The 27,572-nt window shown below is 41.4% G+C and overlaps 1 protein-coding gene across 1 annotated transcript in view; it reads right to left on the bottom strand.

Annotated features, from left to right (window-relative positions):
- LOC306982494 (copine-5-like) overlaps positions 1-27,572 on the bottom strand; it is a gene marked incomplete at its 3' end in the record, with an annotated part of 83,227 nt that overhangs the window by 31,350 nt on the left and 24,305 nt on the right. The gene's annotated exons all lie outside the window — the stretch shown is intronic.

Here is a 27,572-nt window from a genome sequence, read left to right as displayed (position 1 = left end):
TTGACTGCCACCGGTCCGGAGAAAGCAATACACACTAATGGAATCACGAAGAAGAAGCTAACATGCTAATGGGCAAAGCTAACTGCCAGCTAACGTCACTTTAAACAGTATTTACAGCCAAGTTTGAGTAAAAAAAAATATTTCCATTGTATAATTGGATGCACAGTAACCCTCTCTCCCTTTGTCTTTCCTGTCAGTGTAGTATTTACTCTCCAAGACGATTAATACGTTAAAAAATCGTAACTTGCTACACCTGCAGTTGCGCTTATGGCCTCTAGGGGGAAGAGTTACTTAGTACTGCTTTATTAAGCGCGATAACTGTAAACCCGCTTTGTCTTTACATCCATATTTTGCATGATATAGACCATTGTTTCTCTAACTTTTCAGCCCATGTCCCACCTAAAAATATCGCGGGGCATTGAAGTAGTGAATGTTCAAACCGGGCAGTACCACCACAAGACGCAACATAACAGATAATTATAGTCGTTTTGATAGAGATAAAGACCCTTTGAAATGTTTGCTCCCTTGACTTTTAGTGGTGTTACAACACGAGGTAAAGTCTTAAGCAGGTAAATGAGTGAACCTGAATGGCAGCTACTCAGGCTCCTCAAGGACAGAACACACAAAGACTTCAAGCACACAACCTGCAATGACTCACTGCATCAAAAACGAAAGTTTACAACGAGCTGGGAGAGTGACGACAGTCAGGCGTGTCCCTTTTCTTATAAATATCTTATCTGTTTTCCTGTACGTTAGGGCACTTAAGAGAAATAGTTATGACATAATTACACAGGGCAGTTCCTTCTCTTTGTTTAAACCGCAAATAGGTTTGGCGTTCTTTAAAATGGCACACCAGTTCTGTGAAATGCTGTTTGAGGACAATATAAATATAGTGAAAAGGGATAGGCCTGATAAACCAGCTGCACAGAGACTTAAAGAGTGTGCACATACTTTCCTCTTCTTTCTAAATAGACGTCTCAACATTCCGCGCTGAGCGTCAAGTCAAATAATAGTGCAGACTTGCCACTCGCATGGCTCTGTTGATGTACTGTTGCCATGATAGAAATACAAATAATTGGCTAGTTGCACGGTATGGCTACGCTAGTTCCTGTGACCTGAAGTTGTGAACGCCAGTAGTTCCTGTCTGTATTCTTTTCCTATACAGATTAGCTCAAACCTGCTGGAACAATGATCATATTGTCTAAAGATTACGTGGTGGGCAGTGAGTTCCTGGTACATGATCATTTACTGTGTGTTCAAATCTTGACGTAGGATGTAACAAGTTCAGAGGAGACACCTGTGATCATAAAGGATTGATAGTAATAATGAAATAATAATTAAAGTAGGACAAGATGGTTTATGTGTAGATTAGTTTATATTTGAGACACTATTTCAAATGTTACAATGCATGAAATGAATGTTAGCCTTTAGCTTCAAGACAAACTCACTGATCCTTATAAACATAGACGTCTCCTCCACTGAATTATTTACACTGTACAGCAAGTTGTTGACCTGCAGGAAGTGATCATCTACCAGGAACTCACTGTCTACAACAGAATCTCTTGGAAACAAAAGATGATTCGAACGGGTCTAAGCCAATCTTAATGGAAATTAATACGGACAGGAAGTACTAGCGCCTACAACTTCAGCTCACAGGAACTAGCGTAGCCACATTGTGCAACAAGCCAATTGACCACAAGCTTGGCATTCTGACCTCCATGCATTTCTCTTTAAGCGACAGTCTGTAAGATTGCAAAGTGAGTAGAGAAAGTCTGAAATTAGAAAAGAATTGTTTCCTTTCTAATTTCAGAGTTTCCCCTTGTGACTGTGCCCCGTCTAGTAGGGTTGTGCCGATGGACGATGTCATCGTCCATCGGCGATGGATGAGCAACATCACGATGGAGAGCCACCATCGTGATGCCACGCCCCCTCCAGTCAAAAACACGCACTGGTCTTCTGTAGGCCTTGCAAACCTACAAACTTTTCAGGGATTGCACTGTAAATTAAATCACTGATGTAACTAATATGCACGCTAGCGTCAGTAGCCTGCCAGAAGCCATGATGTGTTGGCCGTAATTATTAACGTAAAGACGCAGCTGCTCTGTTTATGACGCGCGGGGCTCTCTCTCTCTCTGCAGCTCAGAGTTTAACAGCGCGTGGTTTTGTTTTGCTTTGCTGCGTATTGAAACTTAAACCGTTTTAAAATGAGATGGCTCTCACATCGGAGCTAGCTGAGCGCGTGGACTATTCTCACGAAGGACCGAGAGAGGAAAGAGAGAGGAGAGAGAAAGGCGCGGTGCAGCAGGAGTTAAGGGGTTACGAGCTCACGGACCGGGCGGCGCGTGGAGCGGCTTCAAACATGTAGCTACGACGCAAACTTCAAAATATTGTCCCGTTCACCCACTGTTTCTTAAACATTACGTTAAAACTGAGCAAATGCAAATAATAAGCTCCGATTTACATTTGTATTAGTGTGATAAGAGCCTTGAGTTCACGCTCTGAATAAGTCGTTCTCCTCTCAGACTTTGCGCACAAGTTTTAACACATTTCTTTTGCAAAAGTCGTGTTCCGTGACTCTGTTCAAATCATGTTTAGTTTAGATCCATTTATGCTGCAATCTCACGTTTTCCTAACATACATAGTAATATGCAGCATATATAGGCTATGCAAATGTCTTAAAAAAAAATGCTTATAATGAGAAATGGACGATATCATCGTCCATCACGATGGTTCACTGTAAACATCGTCAACGGCCAATTAAGGGGACATCGCCCAACCCTACCGTCTAGTTTGCAAAAGGAGGAGATCGGGAACAAAAATCTCAAAATTAAATGATGAAACGCCCTCCCCCTTCTCTCCTGATTGGACCTGACAGTTTTCCTGTTTTCCGGTTCACAGGAAAGCCCCTCTCATTGGTCAAAGTGTTGGCTCCCAGGGATTCTGATTAGATTCCGAGATGGGAAACATACAAACTATCACTTTAACGCTCACGACACTATACTATTCTGCACTCCAAAAAAAGTAGAAACTAATCTAGATTAGTTTAAATTGAGCAGCATTTTTTACATTTGAGATATTTTGACTGGTTAAGATTTAGTTGGGCATTTGACCTCGATTACTCCACTTGTTCTGAGATGTTTCTGACTCGATTTGATCCATTTGTCTTTATTTCAGGTTGATTTATCTGCCAGGGTGGTAAGAAAAATAGCACTTGTCCCTTTGGCAGTTTTACTCTCTTATTTTCAAGAAAGATCGCCTTGGAACCAGCCTGAAATGTCATCAAATAAGCGAAATAAACTCGATCCGATCAGGAAAAAAGTTTAAATGAGTGAAATCAAATCAAGTCAGTTAAACTAGAGGTCGACCGATATGGGATTTTCCAAGTCCAATGCCGATTTTGGGGGATTTTTGTTGGCCAATGCCGATATGCCGATATTTTTATAGTCTATAATCCTGTGTATGATGCTCCTAAACAGCAGGGGGCGCTTTAGTGGGGCTGATTTGTTTATGTTTTGTAGGTACTTTAAAGGGAGCATGTTTGAAAGACAAAAATCAGCACATTCCAAAACAAAAAAACGGTAAGTCTCTATCTCTTATGGTTCCGAAATTATAAACAGAAGTTACTAAGAAGTTACTAAGAAGTTATTAAGAAGTTACTCATATTAAAGCTCTGACTGTGCTCTTTCCAATGCAAAAAACGGGAAATCTCGATCACTTTTGGTCAACCTCTAATTTAAACCCATGCTTGGCTCCAAAAACCCAGCCAAACTGCTAGCATGATTAAGCTTCAGTTAGCCCGCGCTGAACTCGCCCTCACATAGTCCGTCGTCAATACACAGTCTATGATACAACTTTCTATTCGTAGTGACAGAGGCACACAAGCAGGTATAGTTTTCTTCAGCGGATGCAGAACTTTGTCATCAAAATGAGCATAAATTAAAATGTCCCTAAGAAGTTTTGATTTTGAACGCCCACCCATGCTGCTCTGTCCTACTTTACCGACTTCACTGACAGTTTGGACAGTTTCGGGCGTCCATCTGTGATTCAAAGTTGCCTCAAATGTTTTATACTTTAAAAAGTCACAAACTGTTAAAGTTGCGCGAAAACGAGACCTTGGGAAAATATTCAAAAGCTCAGAATGTGCTAATTGGTTTCCAGCAATGCAGAAAGTCAAACGATAGTCCCTTTTTAACATTTCTGACTGCACAACGCGCCTTTCTGGATGTTCGCATTTGCTTTACCATTTCGTGGACGACATATAGGTGTCAAAGTCTAGATCAGGGGTGCCCAAACTTTTTGTCTCCGAGGGCCAAAATTAAAAAGTGCCTGTGAGTCGCGGACCAAACACGGCGATGTCAAGCACGAAACACACATATAACTGCAAATTATAAAGTTACTTTTTTTATTTACTCTTTTTTTTTTTTTTTTAGATAGCCTAGATTTGCATTTGATTCTATCTATGCAAATAACATGCTATATTAAAACAAATGGTAATTATGGCAAAACTACTACTAATTTTTGTAAAACAAATTCAACAATTGCAGCAATTTAGTGCAAAAAAATAAAAACACCTGTACCTACAGCACCTAGAGTAACTTGACCTCACTCGTTCACTCAAAGAAAATGCCACATTAAATTATTTTGAAAATGTCAGTTCAGCATCAATTCTTTTATAAGTCGATTTTTAAAATAAACTGTTGTTGATGTAACAGCCTTTGCAATAAACGTTGGAAAACTGTGAAAGTTGATGCTACAACGCTCTGTGATCGATAAATACCAAGACACCACAACAGTTTCCTTAACTTTGCGAAAGGAGTGAAACAGCGCCCCCAATTTGACGCTGGTGGTCATAAAGTGTACTGCATCCATATTTACCATTGAGAATGAATGGAAGAGTTAGTATTAACCACACGCAGCGCAAAAAGTAGGTCAGAATTGTTTCGGCGGGCCCCACTTTGGGCACCATTGGTCTAGATCAAGTCGCCTTTTATATTTGCGGACGAGTGCTCTATCCACTGAGCCACTGCTACCTTGTTAGTAGTAAATGGTAGCAGCCGCAGTAGAAGTTAGGGCCGGGCAACGTTTTGCTGTGTTTTGTTGTTTCAATAAAGTTTGGCCAATTACGAGTTCACTCAATTTGATTTGGTTTATATAATATATATATTTTATTTACATTTTCCAATGTCAGTGTAATGTGTATTAATAGGTTGACCATTTTTGGCACACTGTCCCTTTAAAGGCCACCGTTTTTCCATACTGAGATATGTTCTTACCTGAGCTTAGACGAGTTGATGCGTACCTGTCTGGTCTTGACGCTTGCGCTCAGTCACACAAAATCCGTTAGCATTTTGCTAGCATTTAGCCTCTCCTCTATGGGGCCAAACGGGTTGAAGTTAGAAGCAACCAAGCTCTTCCACGTTTTCACTATTTAAATACAGTTACATAGCAGTTACACGATCCAAGTGTAGTCAAGCGGATAAAAAGGGGCACTATATTGTATACTCTACACCAGGGGTCACCAACGTGGTGCCCGCGGGCACCCAGGGGCCCTTTGGGGCATGTCCAGTAGCCCTTGGGACTTTTTCTAAAGTGTAAAACACTTCATTTTCTTGAATCTAATTCTTAAAATTACTATTTCGGTTCTTGTGACTCAGTATGAGTTTAAAATAAAGCTATTTTAATATTTAATATGGGGTCAATATCCTATAAGTGAACAGTGTACGTTTAAGTCTTTAGGATTTGTTTTTAACTGGTAGCCCTCGAACAACTTAATGCTCTTAAAGTAGCCCTCAGCTGAAATAAGGTTGGTGACCCCTGCTCTACACTATATTTTAATTGCATTTTAGACGCTTTTTTGTTTTTTTGTCACTTTTTTTTGGTAAAGCCAAACTGTGCTTGGTTCAGGCGGGGGTTAAGCACCCAGTTGAATGTTTCACTGCAATGTCACGACAATTTTCCACACTGCCGATTTTTAAATGCAAATATAGCCTATATATAAAATCAAATAATGTAATTCCATTCACAGAATTGCTTGGTAGAAATAGCAGTAGGTACAGGCCCTGTGATTGATATTTTATCAATCCAGTGTATCGTCCATACGAGCCCGGCGTTTTGGGGGTCTTTAAACGAACATTCTCCAAACTAGGTCCCAGAGTGGAAAGATCTCAAAACGCTGTTTACGTGACACCATTGTTACAACGTCTCTGCAACTTTTACTAAAACGATGACATCACAGCACCAGATCTACTGACCTAATCTACTGACCTTATAATGAGATTGTAAAATGTACTTGTAAAATGTAATGTAAATGTTTAAATGGCTTGGCACCTCTGTATCTGTCTGAGCTACTCTCTGTCCATGCCCCGTCCAGAGCACTTCGCTCATCTGACCTGCTCCTTCTGGATGTGCCCAAAACGCACATGAAAACCAGAGGAGACGGAGCCTTTTCCGCTGCTGCCCCCCGACTGTGGAACGGTCTGCCCCTCAACATCCGTTTGGCCCCGACCCTAAGCAGTTTTAAGTCCTCCCTTAAAACCCACCTCTTTACACAGGCTTTTTAATATGTTCAACTGTTTCTCCATTGTATTTTTGTTTAAATTGATTTTGACGTAAAGTTTATTATGCCTTGTTTGTATTTGTATTCATAGTTTTTATCATCTGTTTGTGTTGTGAAGCACTTTGGGCAGCCGTGGTTGTTGTAAATGTGCTATAGAAATAAAGTTGACCTTGACTTGACCATGGTTTTACTCCGCTCCTCTTTGTTCCACTGCCGTCCACAAGCCACAGGTGACAAGTAGAAAAACACGTTCCGAGTCAGTCTGTATTTTTGGACTGACAGTAAAAGTCGCTGACGGGTTTTCCTGCTTTAGTCCCGTTACGTCTGAAGAATAAACTCGCCTCCTCGTCTCTTCTGTAGATCCTAAATCCTTGAATCAGTTTCATTTTCACCGTTTACATTCCACAAAAGTTGGACGCACACGTTTACTGAGCCGGCTTCGAGCTTACAAAGAAAGTTTCTGAAAACATACGCGGTTTGTCTTTGTGTGGATATAGCCTTAGTTGTAGAGGTACTAGATGTAGTATTAACAGCATAAGTACAAAAGCAGCTCTCGTTGACGTCGTCGGTGCACTGTGATATTGGAAGTATAAACCACATGTTCCACTCCAGTCCTTGTAACACTTTTGCTCCTCTTTTAAAAGCCGGGAGCCGCGGTGACATTGTTTTTGATGCTGAAAGTTTCGTCTTTGCAGCTCCGGTTTGTCAGAGAGGCGGAGGACAGAACAGCCTTCCCTCCCTCCAGAGAGACATCTCCTCAAGGACTCTCACTGAACCGATCACAGTCAGAAGGAGCTCGTTCTGCCAAACACGCACACAAAAGTTTTCAATGGAAGGCAACAAAAGACGAGCGCGCCTGTAGGCTGAAGGACATGGATTTTTAACAGAAAGTGCAGGGGGAAAAAACTGCATGACAGGACATATTTTTAATGGCGGATACTACATTTTAGTAGGGCTGTGCAATTAATAGTTTTTTGATGGATTTTTGTCTTTTTTCTGCTGGATTTTGGTCACTTTTTTATGGATTTTTGTCTTTTTTTGATGGATTTTTGTCACTTTTTTTATGGATTTTTGTCTTTTTTATGGATTTTTGTCAGTTTTTTGATGGATTTTTGTCAGTTTTTTGATGGATTTTTGTTTTTTTTCTGCTGGATTTTTGTCACTTTTTTAATGGATTTTTGTCTTTTTGTGATGGATTTTTGTCACTTTTTGATGGTTTTTTGTCTTTTTTTATGGATTTTTGTCAGTTTTTTGATGGATTTTTGTCAGTTTTTTGATGGATTTTTTTCACTTTTTTGATGAATTTTTGTCTTTTTTCTGCTGGATTTTGGTCACTTTTTTATGGATTTTTGTCTTTTTTTGATGGATTTTTGTCACTTTTTATGGATTTTTGTCTTTTTTATGGATTTTTGTCAGTTTTTTGATGGATTTTTGTCAGTTTTTTGATGGATTTGTGGGTTTTTTCTGCTGGATTTTTGTCACTTTTTTAATGGATTTTTGTCTTTTTGTGATGGATTTTTGTCACTTTTTGATGGTTTTTTGTCTTTTTTTAATGGATTTTTGTCAGTTTTTTGATGGATTTTTGTCAGTTTTTGATGGATTTTTGTCTTTTTTCTGCTGGATTTTTGTCAGTTTTTTATGGATTTTTGTCAGTTTTTTGATGGATTTTTGTCACTTTTTTGCTGTTTTTTTTTAAAGGCAACAAATAATCGTTTGAATAATCGTGATTTCAATTATGACAAAAATAATCGTGATTATTATTTTTTCAATAATCGAGCAGCCCTACATTTTAGGATCTGAAGATGCTATATTTCGAATATTTGTGCGCTTTCACCAGGGGACAAAACATGCAGCAAAATTTAGGACAAAACTATTCAATTCAATTTAGTCTGTCGGACATTTTTTTGCACTTATATCACAAAAGCTGAGCTGAACTTCTAACTGAATAAAAGCCCGTTCAAGTCAATATGCGCACTCAGAGTTCATACAGACTTTCCAAAATGATGTAATCAAGCTGCAAAATCCAATCACAAAGTCTGCAACAAGCTGCCAAGGCCCAAACATCGCCAGGTCGCCAACTTGCGCCGCAGACATTATGCCCGTATATTTTCCTCTAAACAATGCCCGGTCGTGCTTCTACTGTAAAACACCACAACCGCGGGGAGCAGTTCCATTTTTTTAAACAATCTGGGCATTCTGAGGCTGGATTCCGTGCTTTCACAGAGAAGGAGCTTGGCCTCTCTTTTGGGTCGATGGATCGGTTTTCCCACCAGCGCATCAATTATTCAGCACCGGAGCTTCTCCAGGGGACGCTCCCGCCGACTCCTCCGCACTCGCATCTCGCGCTAACCCGGGCTAATGCTCCCGGATTCAGGCGCGGCGGCGAGTATACAGCGGTCCGCAGTGGACGTCACGGGATTCCATTTTCAAGAATAGGGGGGGGTAAGTTGTGTCAGCTGTATTGTTTTTGGAATGGATAAGTGGTGTAAAATGGAAGCCTTTTTCTCATAACTGTACTAAACAGTGAGTTGCTGTTGAAGTTATTCTTCCATCTGAGCAAACATGGTGGAGTGCTGCTTAAGGCGAGACACTGCAGGTGAATAGGGAAAAAATGTATATTTACAGATATCAATTTGAAACTGTTGCTGTAGATAACTGGCATAAATGTGAGAAAAAAATACATTGCAAGTTTTCTGTCATTTTATCTTTTCATATAAGAACAAGGTGTTTTATGCCTAAAATGCCCCAAATTTCCCATCTTTTCGGCGACGAGATCTGAATAATGGATAGAGCTACATTCAAATTTATGGTTTCATTTTATTGATGAATGAGTTGCCAGGACTGTCTCTGAGGGGATTTTGGATTTCTTGTTTAGTTTTAAAATAAGGTGTTTTTTAGTGGAAAAATGTGTAAAAATTTAATTTTCGCCTTATTTTTTGACATTCAAAACTCAATAAATGGGGCTCGGGATTAGATAATAAAAAATCCCTCTAAAAAAATCTTCCAAATAATGTTCAGTCCAAGGCTGGAAAATCTGAAGTCTTTAGGTCCGCCTGACGTGGACATAGTGTCGCCACAATGACAGAAAAATGTGTTTTGAGAAAAAGGCCCTTGAAATTGCATTCTCCCATATAAGTCTATGGGGGAACATTGAATCAGCGCAATATTTAAACATGTTATTGTGAAGATTAGGCATATTTTCTGTTTCCGGGTGAAAGCTTACATGTTCAGAGACCAATTTGGCCCAAAACCTGAAAACAGAAAAAATTGAGTTTTGCCTGTAGTGTCTCCCCTTAAGTATTTGCCTCCAGTGCGATGTTTCTGCCAGAAGAAGCTACTGCCACAGTTTTCCGAACATTTTCAATACCTGGGAGGCTAGGGTATGAACACATCCGTCGTAAATAGGTTGGAGTCCTCGGATCGCGCGCCTTTTACGCGAGCGAGGCCGGGATAACGGCGTGTTCTGAAAGACGGGAAGTGACTTAGAGATTTTTTTTTATTTTTTTATTGGAGGACTCCTTTTGAAGCGAGGATGGCTTTCATCTCCCGCCGCTCCTGGCTGCAATAAAGCGCTCACAGAATCAAAGTACAGTAGAAATCGAGTCAGCGGTTTCAAAGAGGGCCCCTTCCGAAATGAACCATCGTGATGAGTTTGAAAAGGTATGAGAGATATTGCGTTAAGATTTCAGAAAAGTGTCATACATTTGTGACTAAAAACGTTGTATTATATCTTTTAAGCTTTGTTACATGACTGTGTTTTCCTGGTGAGGATGCAGTATAGTATATTTTAATCCTGCCTCCTGTTGTATGGCTGCAGAAGTGTGGGAGAGAGGCAGGAGGTGATATGGAGCTCACAACAGCCTCGGGACAAACACATTATGGAGGGAGAAGGAGAGAGAGAGAGAGGTTTAACATCCATTCTACTGCAGCCCATATGAATGCGTGGTGTTTTGCGGAGGACTGGGAATCAAGCAAAGCGATTTGCAGCAACTCTCGTGGTGTAATGTAAACTTCCTAATTGAGTTAGTGGTAGAGATGAACAGATCAAGCTTTTTTTTGCGCTTCTGATGCCAATACCACCACTATCTGATATGAACCGATACCAGGAGACTTTAAAACTGATCATGACTTTATTGCCGCCGGGTTGTTTGTCACATTTTTGAAGCATTTTTGTCTGGTTTTCGTATTCGCTTTTTTGTCTTTTTTGAGGTTAGATCAGTTATATTTGAACTTAAAGTACAAACTCTCGGCCATATTATTCACTATTTATGCTTTAGATGACCCAATTTCTGTCCCAGCTTTGATTAGTTCTCGCTATCGCTAGCATGCTGCTGCTAGCGAGCATTTTGCGGACGCTAAAACTAACTCGGCGACGGTTCAGAGCTTGAAATTGATGCTGTGTTTTGAAAATGGTGGGAGCCAAAGCAGATACTGGTTCGGTATCAGATATTTGGAATCGGTACACGATATCTTATTCGTTCCAGGATCGGTTCCGGTATCTGACACCAGAAAAGGATCGGGGCATCCCTAACTGTGATGTCGTGTTTTGACAGAAGGACTCACAGGGAAGACTCAATAATGCATTAGAGTCACTTAAAGGTCCTTTATGTTTTATGTTACAAATGTGTTTTCATTGGGGATTTCGGATCTTCTTTAGTTCTAAAAGAAGTTATTTATGAGTAAAAAATCAAACATCTGTAAAAATTAAAATTTCGCTTTGTTTTTTATTTATTCAAAGCTCAATAAAGCCGGCGGGCAGGGAATTACATTTTTTTTTTTTTTAAAGAACCCTTTGAAAAAACTTTACAATATGCTTGGATGATGCAAGAGTGTAAAGAAAACCGTTTTTCGAAAAATATGCTGCTGTTGTCTCCCAGAAAAGAAATTACCATATTTGGATGACAGAGTCGTCTCAGCCGCCTTTCGTGCTACACGTGGATACCAAACCTGTCGATATTTGTGAATGAATGAGCGTGGGAAAGACGACGTTATAGCGATTTCCTGGAAAAACTACGACGTACGAGCGGACAAAATGTCAGAAATTACGCATCGTAAAGGGTGAGTTTCTATTTTTTTACACTTACATTAAGTGTTAAGGGAAAAAACTAGCTGAAAATCTCAACATTGACCACTGCACACAGTCACACTAACAATATGCTAATCTGCGAAGCGTGGAGCATTTGCCCGCAGACGCGAGACCGCCAGACCACCAGAGCAAGTTTGGTGAAAGTGTCTGGGCTTTGACGGGCTAAACAAAATAATCACTGCTCGGAGCTTTGCCGACCAGATGTTTTTTTTTTGCCCAAACAACAGCTTTTGTCCCCAGAATAAGCCCTTCTGCTGGCTCTGACGGTCTGGTGCCCAGTGCATCTCCAGCCTGTGTCCAACCCACTGACCTGGACAAAAGGATAATCGTGGTCTTTCACACGCAGCACCGCACGCGCCTGTGCCTCCAGCGGTGATGCATTTAGCGAGGGTGAAAAAAAAAAATTGATTGATTGATTTTTGTTCTCAATTTCCTAGTAGCGAAAAGTAATCATGAAATAAGCATAATAGATAGAATCTTATGGCAAATGGCAGGGCTGTGCAATTAATCAAAATTTGATTACGATTTCAATTACAATGGTAAACGATTACAAAATTAGCATAATCGCAAAAAAATGTTTTTTTCCCAAAATTTTTTTTTGCAAAGCAGACTTGCGTTATTTCATGGCGCTAGGATTATTTTCCTTTCGCTTTTCACGTGCCATGGCTCATGCTTTTGCCTGACATAAAAACAAACAGCGCTGTGTGATGATGTCATCAGGCCGCACTGCTCAGTTTACTTGCGCAGGTGTGAGGGCTGGCCAGCAGGAGGCAGGTGTGAAACAGGGACCTCTCTTTAATCAAGGCGTACTTGAAATCATTTGTACTTTTATGACTGTCCAGAAAACATAGTGTAGTGTAGTGTTTTGATTAATAAATAAAAAAAGATAGACTCTTTTTTAAAGGAAACAAATAATCGTTTGAATAATCGGGATTTCAATTATAACAAAAATAATCGTGATTATTATTTTTTCAATAATCGAGCAGCCCTAGCAAATGGTCTCAACTTACATAGCACTTTTCCACCTACATTAGGCACTCAAAGCACTTTACAGCAAGGATCCACTCACCCATTCACACTCTCATTCATACACCAATGTACGCAGAAAACCCTCCCATCATCTTGTCACCCCTAATCTCAAGAAATCTGTCCATGGGGCAAGATATTTACACTCAAGCACCTACAACAGTTCCATTTCAAGTAAATTTCAAGGTATTTCAAGACTTTTTGCAGTGTATGGCGAGAAAGTTGGGAAAAAAAGTCCTAAAATAGGCTTCGTAAAGGGAGAGTTTGGTCTATTTATGTGACATTAAAATGATGTTGATAAAATATGTGAATAATTGATGTTTTCACCTGTTCATGAAGGTCCAGGACCATGATGCACGACATTGAAACTTGGGAGGAAATCGGGGTCCTAATTTTGCAATAGCTTCAAAATCCCGTTTTTGATGTTGAGCGGCAGCCAGTGTACACTTTCAAGGTCTGAAAACGTTCTGAAGCCAAAGTATGAGCTCAAATTGCTCAATGTGTTGATTGACTTATTGGTGTGAAAAGAGAAAATAAAGGAGGCTTGATGTATATTTTGCCAAGACAAGAATCAAATTGGATGGCTCAAGCTTTGGCAAAAAAATAAATGGAAAAAGCTTTAGAAAGGGAGCTCCCAAGAAGAGATCGCTCCAATAGTAATAAACGCCTAGGAGGGAAACGCCAACAAACTGCTGGCATTTCCCTCTGCGTGTTTGAAGAATGTCTTAGATGTTCAAGGACATTTCACCGGTAAAAATGACAATCCATTTTTCAGAGTCTCTAATGTGTTTACAGGTGGTGATTCCCCTCAGAACTATCCGGAAACGGTTCAAAAGTGGGTTCATCCAAGCCACTTTACTTTGCCCTTGAGATACATGTTTTGACGGAGGTAGAGGTAAATGCTTTTTAGGCAGAAAAAAAGTATAATGCTAGCTTCATACTGACGATCCTGCTGAGGCCAAGCAGTGCTGATGTCGAACATTCTGCATGTTTGTTCCAAGAGAGGCTTGGATTATGGAGTGTCATAATGATTTGCAGAACGAGAGATGATGACGTTTGGAAGTTTCAACCTCTTAGCTTGAAAATACAACAAAAAAGATGTAGGGTATGAGCGAAGGGCATAGGTCACCCTCACACGCTACAAAGACAAGAAAAAGAGACACAAGAGTGACAAAAACACAATTAAAAAGTGGTGAATAAGCGACAAATGAGTGAAAAGAGTGTCCAGAAAAGCGACAAAAGAGTGACCAGAAAACCGGCAAAAGAGGCGTCACAATAGCGACAAAAGAGTGTCCAGAAAAGCGACAAGAGTGACCAGAAAAGCAACAAAAGAGCGACCAGAAAAGCAACAAAAGAGCGACCAGAAAAGTGGCAAAAGAGTGACCAGAAAAGCGACAAAAGAGTGACCAGAAAAGCAACAAAAGAGTGACCAGAAAAGCGACAAAAGAGCGACCAGAAAACCGGCAAAAGAGCCGTCACAATAGCGACAAAAGAGTGTCCAGAAAAGCGACAAGAGTGACCAGAAAAGCAACAAAAGAGCGACCAGAAAAGCAACAAAAGAGCGACCAGAAAAGTGGCAAAAGAGTGACCAGAAAAGCAACAAAAGAGTGACCAGAAAAGCAACAAAAGAGTGTCCAGAAAAGCGACAAAAGAGTGACCAGAAAACCGGCAAAAGAGCCGTCACAATAGCGACAAAAGAGTGTCCAGAAAAGCGACAAGAGTGACCAGAAAAGCAACAAAAGAGCGACCAGAAAAGCAACAAAAGAGCGACCAGAAAAGTGGCAAAAGAGTGACCAGAAAAGCAACAAAAGAGTGACCAGAAAAGCAACAAAAGAGCGACCAGAAAAGTGACAAGAGTGACCAGAAAAGCGACAAAAGAGTGACCAGAAAAGCGACAAAAGAGTGACCAGAAAACCGGCAAAAGAGCCGTCAGAAAAGCGACAAAAGGGTGACCAGAAAAGCGACAAAAGAGTGACCAGAAAAGCGGCAAAAGAGTGTCCAGAAAAGCGACAAAAGAGTGACCAGAAAACCGGCAAAAGAGCCGTCAGAAAAGCGACAAAAGGGTGACCAGAAAAGCGGCGAAAGAGTGCCAGAAAAGCAACAAAAGAGCGACCAGAAAAGCGGCAAAAGAGTGTCCAGAAAAGCAGCAAAAGAGTGTCCAGAAAAGCAACAAAAGAGCATCCAAAAAAAACAAGAGAGAAATTAAATGATGTAGGAATGGCTTGACCTTGATAGAAATATCTGGGACATTTCATTCCTGATGAAGATGTGTACGGGCAGAGACATATGATGTAAGCACAGGCCAATGTGCTCAGGTGCAGGTTTGGTGAGTGTACAGATGTGATGAAAAAGACACTTTTTAAGGCATATTGCTTCAAAAAGAACTCTGTGAACGGCAGAACTAATGAGCCAGTTACATCGACTTCACTCCAATCATCAAAATCTCTGAAATGATTGGTACAAATGTCCTCAAATTACACATAACCCGAGACCAAACCACCACGAACCGTTGCCAGGCCGTGGTAAGAGAAAAAAATATTATTTTAGCCTTGGGGGCTCTGTCACTCTGTCTTTATGTTATATTCCATCACATGGTGTTTGTCTTACTGTTCTTGAGATTTTCTATTTCAGCGTCTATGGCAGTCGTGCCCATGGTTTCATACGAGCTGCTTCCTGGTAGTTTTTGGCTTCAAAATTCACGGATGTCCGACCAATTTAAGGACCCACGGTCAACCGCTGTCACGTCTCATGGGCCGTAGTGTATTTGTGCCAAACGGTGCCACTCGCCGATAAAGGCTGAAGAAACAGCCCAGTGTTAAATCGACCCCAAACACAATGTCAACGGTTCAATAAGCCAATGTGCAGAGCCAATATTATCCATTTTCACGTGATATTTGCATAACATTGCCAAAAGAAGAGTCCCAAAAGAACCATGTGCAACGGCGTTTGTTATGTCACGGTAAAAACAAAAGGCTCATTAATTTAGGAACTATTTTGCAATTACAGCGAATTCAATATCTTAAAATAACAGATTTTTTTTTTATCTTTACACAATTATAGAAGCATGAAGAAAAGAGATAACACAGGCTGAATGTTCAACAGGTTTTAAATTAAACTTATAAAGCCTTCTTTTGTGAACATTTAGACTGTGCTGTAAAGGTTTGGAGAAATTCTCAATGACCTTGTTTTTTTTTCCAGTTTGGCTTCTGGACTGGCGCTTACAGCCTATAGCCTCATTTGAAAGCTAAGACCTACAAAACTGATCTTACGGGATCTTTTTCCTTGCGTTGTTGTCGCTTTATTGATGTTCTTTTTCATCTTTTTTTTACTTTTTAGTTTCTCTTTTGTCACTTGCTCTTTTATTGCAGCTGCACATACGACAGGGCACTGTTCTGTCCCAGACGCACAGAGCTCTGTTGGACTGTGTCCCAACTCAGACCTGTCCAATAAAGCAGCGCCGGCTCCAGGACAAAATGACTGACGGCACATAAAAAGTTCAATAAGGGTGAAAATTGAAATGCTCGCCATTGACCTCTTAACCCCCATCTTAACCGACCAGATTTTCTCTAGCTCAGCTTTACCCAAATGTAAAGGCTTCTTCACCTGAGAGCTTACAGCCTATCGACGGGTGCAACGCTTTATTTGAAGGTAGGGCTGCAGCTAACGATTATTTTGATAATCGATTTATCTACCGATTATTTTCACGATTAATCGATTAATCGCTTGGCTGTGAAAGGTGCGTGGAAATTGTATTTTTTCATTTTTTTGACCACATAAAGCTAAAGTGGCGCCGCTTGAGGACATGTTAATGGAGTAAACTTAAAGCAAACATTTGTAAGAGGCTCTTTGTGCTAATTCTGCTTTCTGATTGGACGAAGCAAAGACAGATATTTATGAAATTTACAATGTAGAAAACACTGCAGACCCTCACTTTAAAAATAAAGTAGGTTTTCATCCAAAATACATAATTGTCATGTCATTTTTGCTCTATTTTAGTCTGTGTTCACTAGAAAACGATTAATCGATTACTGAAATAGTTGACAACTATTTTAGTAATCGATTAGTTGTCGATTGATCGATTAGTTGTTTCAGCCCTATTTGAAAGCTAAGACCTAAGCTCTCTCCTGGTGTTTCTTTTGTCACGTTTTCGTCAGGTTTTTAAACCTCACATTACACTAAAAACGAGAGAACGTGACAAAACTGCAACAAAAAGCAAAGAAAAAAGGAGGCTTAGGCGAGTTTTGTAAGCCTTAGCTTTCAGGCGTTACACTCGCCTATAGGCTGTAAGCTCTCAGGTCAAGAAGCTTTTAGAGTTGGGTAAAGCTGAACTGGCAATGTGCTCGGTTACGGTGGGGGTTAAAATACATCATGATAACAGCAAAATTGAGGGTGTAAACTAGGGATGGGCGGATCGATACCAAAGAATCGATGTATCGATACCAAACGGCTATTTTTTAAGTATCGATATTGGGCAAAAAGTATCAACTCAAACAGTACTCAAATTTTTCAGACTTTGGTTTGCTGTCCTCTTATTTTAAACCAACGGTCAGAAACCTCGGGGTTGTCTTTGACAACTCACTTCATTTCGACAAACAGATTGACAGTGTGGTCAGGTCAAGTTTTTATCAGCTGCGTGTTTTAACTAAAGTAAAGCCTTTTTGATACCGCTCAGACCTGGAGCGAACCATCCACGCTTTTATCAGTTCAAGAATTGACTTTATTTTGGAGTTTCCCAGTCCTGTCTTGATCGTCTTCAGTTGGTGCAAAATGCTGCAGCTCGTTTTTTAACAAACACACCCCAGCACATCAGCCCAGTCCTTTTTTCGTTGCATTGGCTTCCAGTTTCTTTTAGAGTTGATTTTAAAATCCTTCTTTTTTGTTTTTAAAGCCCTCAATGGTCTTGCCCCTTCGTACTTGTCTCAACTTTTAACTGTTCGTGACTCGGGCAGATCCTTGAGGTCGTCAAACCAGCTCTTGCTGGAAGTGCCCAGGACCAGGTCCAAGCACTGGGGTGATCGGTCCTTTTCAGCAGCTGGACCCAGACTCTGGAATAAGCCGCCCCCTGATATGCACCATCACTGACTTTGGCCTTTTTAAATCCAGGCTCAAGACGCATTTATTCAGACTGGCTTTAACACTAAGCAGCACGACGACACTTTTAGTACATTTTACCTGTTTTATTGTTTGGTTGTGTGAATGTTTTTAATGGATTTTATGTGGTTTTATTGTAAAGCACTTTGGTCGCCTTGAGTGTTGTAAAGGGCTCTGTAAATAAAATTTGATTGATTGATTGATTGATTTGATCAATACTAATTTGCATATGTAAAAAGAAGGCGGGGCAGCAATTATCAACACAAAAGGATGATTTATTTCTTTGTTCTGAGCCAAAACAGGCTATCATTCTGGTTTAGGTTCTGTTTGTCATTTAAGTATTCATTTAACATTTTGTTTATGTATTCAATTTCACATTAGTATTGTTTAATTAACCAGGTAAAGTAATATCATTTTAATTGACCAGTTAATTATATAAAATAACCAGTTTTAGAGATGTATATTGATTGAAATACATTCACCCATATGAAATGACCAGTATCGGTATGGGTATCGGCATCGACAAAAATGACCCCAAAAGTATCGGTGGTGATGTGGTATCGCCCATCCCTAGTGTAAACCTTTTGAAATTAGGTTAATATCCACCCTTTTACACCCTTGTAGAAGCGGGCCTGCAATGAAGCCTGTTTCAGGAGGCAGCATAAATGATTTAGGAAGATTCACTTGTGCAGGGGGGGAAAAAGTGGGTCAAAAATGATGAGGGATTCGCCGTTTGAGCCGTGACTTGCTGGAGCACTTGGACACAGATTAAAGTTTGTCTGAAGACTAGAGAGAGCGAGAGCCGTCAAACTGATCAAAGCTTTCAGCCTGCCGGGCCTGTACTACGGCAGACACTGACCGTCATTACCACAGCCCCACTCCACTCTCAGCCGTCTCCTCTGGGTTAACCCCTGCACCGCTTCAAATGAACCGCTGTCAAAGTCAACAGGCTCAGAGCGGCCAGATACAAAGTGCAAACAAGCGCGAGTGTAGAAGCCGCGCAACAGGAGGAAGAAGAAGAAAAAAAAAAAAAAAAAAAGAGCTCACATCTAGCTAGTTCTCATTGATGTCCTCACGCTCCACGGTGTCTAAATGAATCTGCGCGGGCTTTCACACTAAATTTCAATCAACCACGTCCAATTTTACCCTGAATTTATTTTTTTCCAAAACTGAATGAAGCGATGTTCAACCCGTCGATCCAAGACGCGGTTCCATCCAACGCTTGTTTGGTCTTTGATTGAAAGCTTTTGAAGCAGACCACCACAGAAAAGGGCTCAAATCAGCGTAATGTCTCTCTTTTTTATCACTGCTTTAGTGGGAATTCTGCTCAAAAAATGAAGTTACAGGTGACGCTGCTGCCGCCTGTCTTCTGACGATGTGCCGTGTTTGTGCCGCCGTGCTGTTTGTTTTCCTGGACGATACTACCTGAACGATACTTTATACACATTATTTTAACTCAATTAAAATAACATAGGTATCGAAAAAAGTCCCGTTAAAGGAATAGGCCACCGTTTTTACATACTGAGATATGGGGCCCGATCTTGTGCATCAAAACGGAGACGATAGCGTGACATTTTGCGCTCAGTCGGGGCGCACTTTGTGATCTTGCCACTCCAGACTTGGCGCATTTAAGTGGGTTGAGACAGACACATTTTCCTCCAACCAGATCGACTCCGCGTCCAGGAGAGTGGTTGTGTGGGAGTGGGGGGTGAACATGTGCTTTTGTTTTGCTTCGCGTTCACGCCAAGCGTGGCCGATCCGCGCCACAACGGACGCTGTAGCTCTTTTTCTCTCGAGACGTGAATATCGTTTAGCTCACGATGGGGTAAATAAAGTTTTTAGTTTGACCTGTGAGAGCCTAAGGCTTAAGAAAGAACGCAAGACAGCGCAATGTAAACGAGGAAGTGAATGTCAGCCGTGTTTCCATCAGTGCAGTCACCTCCTATTGTGACGCCCCCTCACAGGTGGCGGAGGCCAATGGCACATATAGCGCCGCCACTCGGAAAATAATTCGCCAAGAGCCTGCGCCGCCCCGTGCGCCGCCACAAGATCTGGCCCATACTCTTACCTCACTTTAGTCGAGTTAATATATCCCCGTCTGGTCTTTGTCCGTGCGCTCTGCCAGGCAAACGGAGCACATACACAGCCTCTCCCACATGTCATATAGCTCCAAAAAAGCTCACGATCCACGTGTTCCCTATTTAAATAAAGTTACGTGAAGTGTTTTCTTGCAAAGTATATTTACACAGAAATGTAGCATGTCGATTTTATAAGCAGATAAAAAGGGGAACTATATTGTGAGGCGTAATGATACGAGGAGTAAAACGTCCGCGCAGTAACTCCTAAAGGTTATTGACGGAAGTGAGCGGGGGAAGTCTTTATAGGAGTTACTGCGCGGACGTTTTGCTCCTCGTATCATTACGCCTCACAATATAGTCCCCCTTTTTATCTGCTTATAAAATCGACACGTTACATTTCTGTGTAAATATACTTCGCATGAAAACACTTCACGTAACTTTATTTAAATAGGGAACACGTGGAAGAGCTTGGTAGCTTCTATCGTGAGCTTTTTTGGAGCTATATGACATGTGGGAGAGGCTGCGTATGTGCTCCGTTTGCGTGACAGAGCGCACAGACAAAGACCAGACGGGGGATATATTAACTCGTCTAAAGTGAGGTAAGAGCATATCTCAGTATGTAAAAACGGTGGCCTATTCCTTTGAGGCACGTAGTGGTATAAAAAAAAAAATCGAACGGTACCCAGCCCTAGACACAATTTCCTGTTAATCATGAACTTATCTCTGAAGATGGCACAGCTTGACATTGACGCTTTGAGAACTAACAGTATTGAATATCTTCTTAACTGCTGTCTTTTAAGAAACGTGTCTCACCAATGAAGGAAAACTGCACCTTCAAATTGATTGCGGTCAAAAAGCGGATTTCTTTTTTATTAACTAGAACAATCCTGCAGTCTGCCTTTATATCACGTCACTAACTTTGCACATTTCTTTTCTCTGCCGGTCGAACCAGTCCGTCCACGTATCCAGGACGCCGAGTAAGTTTAAAAGTATGCAAACTACGAAGGTCAACTATTTGGTTTCGTTTTTCGAGAGGCCCAGACTGACTTCGGATTCAAAGACACAATCATTATGTCACCGTATTATTGAAAAAAACAAGGCAGACGCAATGAAAACGATTCATTTTGCGAACATTGAGTGGAGAAAGAGAAAACCCTTTCCCTTCACAGAGAACGATGAGGTTTGGGGGCTCAGACGGGACATGGGGGTCCTGATGCAGGGGTGGTGCACAGTAAACTGATACTCCGATATTACAATAATCGATATATCGCCCATAATAACCTGAGATACATAACTAAAGTATTTTTAAAGAAAGGAGGACTTTTTCTCCAGTTCTGCCTGACCCAAATCTAAAAGCTTCTTGACTGGAGCTTACAGCCTGTAGGCTTATGTGAGGCCTCATTTGAAAGCTAAGACCTACAAAACTGATCTAAGCCTCTTCCTTGTTTTTCTTATCACGTTTTAGTTGTTTTTGTTGCATTTTTTTGGTCAAATTTGTTTTATTTCTTTTTTTTGGCATGTTTTGGTGCACAACTGTGACGAAAACACAAACGACAAAAACGTGACGAACGAGAAAGAAGCTTAATTAATTTTGTAGGTCTCAGCATTCAAGTGAGGCGTCACACTGGCTGTAAAGTCTCTAGTCGAGAAGCTGTTAGATTTGGGTAAAGCTGAATTGGAGAAGATGTGCTAGATTAAAGTTGCCTTACCAATGGCTTTTTGAATTTTTTTCATCAGTAGGTGGAGTCAAAGTGGAGGTGGAGTAATTTGGCATCCGCACAGTAAAGTGAAGATTACTGCGCGGATTTCGAACTACTCCTGGTATTATTACGCCTTACAATATAGTCCCCCCTTTTATCCGCTTAGAAAATCCACATTGTTTAATTTTGTGTAATTATACTTTGTAGTGGAACACTTCACGTAACCATATTTAAATAGGGAAAACGTGGAAGAGCTTGGTAACTTCTATCTTGACCTGTTTTGGAGCTAAATGCTAACGTCGTCTGCGCTGTGTTTACGTGACTGAAGGCACGGGTGAAGATCAGACAGGTCCTAAAGAACTCGTCAAAGCTAAGGTAAGAACATATCTCAGTATGTAAAAACGGTGGCCTATTCCTTTACCAGACAGGTTGATAAATGAAACCTGACCTGAAAATGGCCGGTTTCCATTTTTCCATTTTACTTACTCTCATGAAACAGCCTCCATTTCTATATATATTATATCCTGCCATTGTCTTTAGGACCGGCAGCGACACCAAATGCTAAAAGTCCACCGTCTTGAATATGTTAAACAGTTACTTCTCATTCCGCCGAGGCCGCCTGCCGTCCTTTGTATGCAAACGGGTCAGTGCGGACGTGCCAGCGTAAAATATGGCTCATTTAGAAGAGCGCGGTGGACGAAAGTGAGCGGTCAGCAAAAAACGCCGGGCTCCGGTGCGTGTTTACGAGGCCTGAGGCGCCTTCGCTCGCTTTCATTTGTCAATTGCCAAATGTGCTCAGTCTTGACCTTAGAACTGTTTAGGAACTACACACAGGAAAGGGGAGAGAGAGAGAGAGAGAGCAGTCACCCGATTTTGCAACGCTAAAGATGGAGCTTCTCTCTGAGGCTTTGAAAGATGGGTTAAATAAAAGAGTCTGGGAAGAAGGGCCCGGAGTTTGTCCACACATAAAGAAATGGAAAGAGTCTGGCATCACAAGTCTGGCAAACCTACCAAGACCCAGCCGTCCTCCTAAACCTATTGACCGAACAAGGACAGCACTGACCACAGCTGCTGCCAAGAAGCCGATGATGACCCTGGACTGGCAAGACTTCACAAAACCGAAGCACAAGGATCGTGTGCACCGTGTTTTGGGAGTTTTGCTCGGATAATCACGTGCTGGAGCAGGACTCTCCGTGTTCCGCAGCAGATGGACAGCGTGTTTCCCTCTTTCATCAGTGCTAAGAGCCTGATCAGCAACTCCAAGGTAACTGAGCTGAATCGAAGCTGATGGCGTTTTGGGAAACAACCTGAAACTGGTCAGCACGTTAAACCTGGCTATCTGGACCTTGATGACTCACGGTGGTCTGGACGCTCCAGGATCAATTGTTTGGAAGGTTTTCACCGCTGGCAGGCCCCCTTACCAGAAAACCTACAAAACAATTGATCATGGAGCGTTGTAGAGACCACGGTGATGGAAAGCAAAGGCGCCATGCTGACCACTCATAAAGCCGCTGGCTCACTACAAGGGTCAAACACGCTCTAGAAGGAAAGAAAACGGTCGATTGACATTGATTACTAGCTACCATAGAAATGCGCTAGCCTAGCACCATTAAACTCTTCAAATATAAGGACTGCATTAATTTAAAGGGGGGGGGTGTTATGCAAAATCGACTTTTTCAAGCTTTACATCATGTTATTATGTCATTCCCTCATTAAAAACATGCCTGAAGTGTTGCCTTGGCACATTCACGTGTTTCTGAGTAATCTGTAAAAACTCTGATGGCGGCCATTTTAGGGATAGGTTTGCCTGAGTCCTCCTAGGAACGCCCCCACCTCCTGGAGACGCCTCCGAGCTTTCGTCACCAGCCGAGTAACCAACCACTGCTCCTCAGCAGAACCCCCTCCCCACTGATGCCACAGACGGTGTGTGGAGGGGGCGTGTCTGAAAGGGTCAGAGGTTCTTAAAGAGACAGAGGCCTATTTCAAGACATTCACTACAGCCATTTTGAGAGAGCAATTTTATACAAGGCAGTTGTTCTAATTTACTGCATTTACAGACTAACAGAAGGTTTGGTCATCATTGTAGTGTGATATAGACTGGTGCTATGTGATTGAAAAAAGCATAATACCCCCTCATTAAAAAAAAATCGGAAATGAACAATTGGAAAACTAAGAAATGAGGCACTATGTCAAAAATCCTGAATTATCCCTTTAACTTGAGACAGCGTAGAATGAATGGTAAAATAGTGCTGAGCCGAAACAATAATCCTTTAAAAAATCCTCTCAGAACCAGACATAGTAATTATCGTGCCGCAAAGCCATTAGTTTTGGCCTTTATGTACCGTGATATTTTTTTGTGACAAAAGCAAATCTCCGGAGCTCTAACAACCAATAACATTGAATACTGATCATCAAATATCCTTTTCCTCGGCCCATCTCCGAGCTCAGAGATTTCTCCTTTTCACTTATCAAAGTTTATAAATTATGTTTTGTGGATCCGGTGAAAGCAGACAGAAACGCAGAGGCAAAACATAACCTGACTGACCTACAGCGCTTTCAATTTAAACTTCATGTGCGCTTCATCCAAATCTCGCCACATTCAGCTCAAAAGAGCAACATCTGTGGAGGTGTTTTATTCCTTTCAATGTAGCTGCGTTCAGGTTAAGTTTTCATATAAAAGGAAGACATTTTATGCTGATATTTTCAGCGACGAAATCTGAATAAGGGATTGAGCCAGGTTTAATTGTATGGCTTTATTTTGTGGATACCGTAAACGCTCTAATATAGGCCGGGGCCTTTATTTACTCAAGGGCATCTAGGACCAGGCCTTTATTGGAACCAGGCCACAATTAGAGACAGGCCTTTATTTCTATTTGAGCAAAACGGACGAACAGGAAAATGAAGAAAAACGAGATTTGTGTCCATTTGCACCTAAAATATTAGGTTCATTTATTAATTAACAATACAAACACTCTCCCAGCGGCTGGAACATTGACGCCTTTTATTTTGTCGGGACAACAGGAAGTGTTTCGTTGCTGTTAGCGGAACATTGACATCAATGTCACTGCAGGTTTCTGTTTAGTTTTTACCGCAGACCGGATTATTTGTTGTTATCTTGTGTAAAAGGCGAGTTTAGACGGAGCGTTTGTGTTTGTGATCGATCATGAGACTGACCCGAGAGAAGACGAGACGCTCGCGCTGATGGGAGGAGTTATTTTGAGGCGTGGGACTGACCTGCACACGGAGCAGCTGGACGTGCTTTGAGGACGTGATGGAAACTTTATTAAAACCCTGGAGGGTCACACAACTCTCCCCCTGTTTCCACAAAAAGTCACAGGAGGTTTGAAAAGTGGCTAAATCTGTGTCAAAGTTACGCTCGGATCAGCTCCTCCGCAGCGTCCCCCTCGGCCCGGGTTCCCGTTTGTTTACTTCCTGCACGTGAGTTTTCTTTTACACGAGTATGAGACAAATTCCTAACATGGGGAATATTTCTACTGCTATAGTTTCTAATAACAGCCATGGCCTGTTTTAGAGACCGGCTTTAATTTTGCCTCCGCCAGGCGCAAACCCGGCCTCTGTTAGAGACCCGGCCTCTGACCCAGCCGCTAATGGAATACAGGCCAGTATTAGAGAATTTACGGTATATTAGTTACAACGATTTGCTCAGAGAGATTTTGGATCTCGTCTAGTTTGTAACCTCGCCCGAACCAAGCGCATTTTCTCCTGGTTGGCAATACCCAAATCTTAAAGTTTCTTGACTGGAGAGCAACAGTGTAACGCCTCATTTGAAAGCTAAGACCTACGAAAGTGATCGGAACTTTGTTGTCACATGGTCGCTGCGGGGGGGTTTTTGTCACATTTTTTGAAGCATTTTTCATCTCTTTTTTGTCTCATTTTTGCTTCTTCTTCATAGCGTTTCCGGCACATTTTTTGTTGCTTTTACGTCATGTTTTTGCTCTTCTGTGGAGTGGCGGGTGGATCTTGTCAAGTTTTTACATAAGATGTTAAGGGAGACGACTAGCTAAAAATCTCAACACTGGGAAAAATGGATGTTTTCACCTGCAGTGTCTCGCCTTAAACCTGGTTCTATCCATTTTTCAGATCATGTCGCCACGAATAGCCAATAGCATTTTCCTCCCACAGCTGAAGTCCAAAATGATACGACCAACAGAAACTTTTTTTCTTCCAGTGTGTTGCCGTAACGTGAGCGGCAGTGAATGATGGGTCAAATGCACGGGACAGATTTCCCGACGGGGACGAGGGCCGTGAACTGCATGTTTTACCGCCGCAATGCGATAAGGGTTATCGGCTTTCTGTCCAGAGTGAGGCGTGGCTGTTTATCACGTGGCAACAGTTTCCGCATGTTAAATGGTGAATAATGCATTCGGCTTCGACCCTTCGTGTGTCCAAAAACGTCACCGAAATGATCAGTCACCGCAGTATTTCACCCAGCAGCGGGATGGGCTTAGCGTCCTGCTGTCATCCAGTCAAAGAGGTAAAGAGGTTTGCAGGTATAATCTCAAACACATCTTTATCACTAACTTACACTTTGTTTGTTAGATAGGGCTTTTTAAATATACATATATAAAGAAAGAAAAACTCTTGTACATATCCCATAGCTTAACTCTCTGATTTCCAAGTGCTCTGGCCATAAGCTCCTCCTACACCACCTCCTGACTTTCACTGACATGAAAAGAAAACAGACCTCTGGCTAGCGTGGCTTAAGAGATGGAGGGTGGAAGAAAGCATTTACTGGATATGTAGGACTTCAGGAGGAGGTCTGTTTTTGAGAACACCATTGTAACATGGTAAGAAGTGCAAAAAAGTTGATGTTGCATAATTAACCAAGCCATGGAGGAGCCAAAATAGAATAGCATAGATCCAAAAAATTTCTTGAAATAAGGCTGTGTTCACGTGGACTGGACTTCTATCAAAGCTAGCCATTTGAATCTCAAAGGCTAAGTTTTAGTTTGTCCATTTTAGTTTTTGCTAGCATTAATGTGGGGAATTTCTCTAACAACTATATTGCTGACACTAACAGCTGACACTAAAGTCAAGAAAGTAGCAGAGTTTGACTAAAAAGCTCACGTTACACGATAAAAGAACAAATCAGCAGATTCAGCGAAGTCGGGAAGATAGTTTTGACCCGAGGTCTCCAGTTGTTTTTCCCCATTTGAGCGAGCGTTCATGTTCATGTTCATGTTCTAACTGGGGAAAACGTTTCCCCCAATTCCAGAGGACCATATGAACGTGATAGATAGAGACGGCATCGCGTCATAGAAGGGGAAAACAGAATCTTTTGGAAAACAATTTTTCAGTCTTTTTAGCCACTGTCTGGTGGAATATCAACTATCTCAGTAGAAGCGAAAAAAACGGCAGTCGTAGCTAGCGCTTGCTCGTGTTAGCACTAGCAAGATGATAACATGATGTTAACTATCATGTTAGCATTCTCCATTATTTATGTACTAGCTGAAACCCGGCCGGGGTCTCCACATGTGATATTCTGACATTATGAGTTATTACAAAGAAATGTCCACCCTAGTTCCTATAAACCGTCACTCAGTAGAGTAAAATAATGAATGCTAAAAATAATTTCAAACAAACTGCAATTGGAGTGTTTTATGCACCCGTACTCCTTTCTTATATTTGATGATTGTTACTCATGACCCTTTGACCAGACAAAGCTCTGAGCCTCTGTAATGACTGTATAGTGTAGTGCAAAGTTACCGACTCCTGCAGCTGCAGAAAGGAGTGAGCCTGGTGTCCAGAGCACCAGTAGAATGAGCCACTATCGACGATATGTTCGCTAAACTCAGGAAATAGAATTCAAGACACAGTGGAATAATTATGGCGAAATATTAGGGGTTCAGCTTCACGGTGCAGGACCCGTGGTTTGGTGCATCATGGTGCAAGTGCAATCTAAAAAATAATAAGTTGGTTTTGAAATGAAATAGCCTAATGATCGTTATTAGACAGTATTTATAATCTTAGAATACAATTGTCAATGCTTTCAAAGCTGCTGTATAATGAAATGT

Source organism: Gobius niger (genome assembly GCF_951799975.1).
Source record: "Gobius niger genome assembly, chromosome: 24".
NCBI classification, from domain to species: Eukaryota; Metazoa; Chordata; class Actinopteri; order Gobiiformes; family Gobiidae; genus Gobius; species Gobius niger.
Note: the sequence above shows the minus strand (reverse complement) of the source record. Positions and strands in the feature narration are given on the sequence as shown.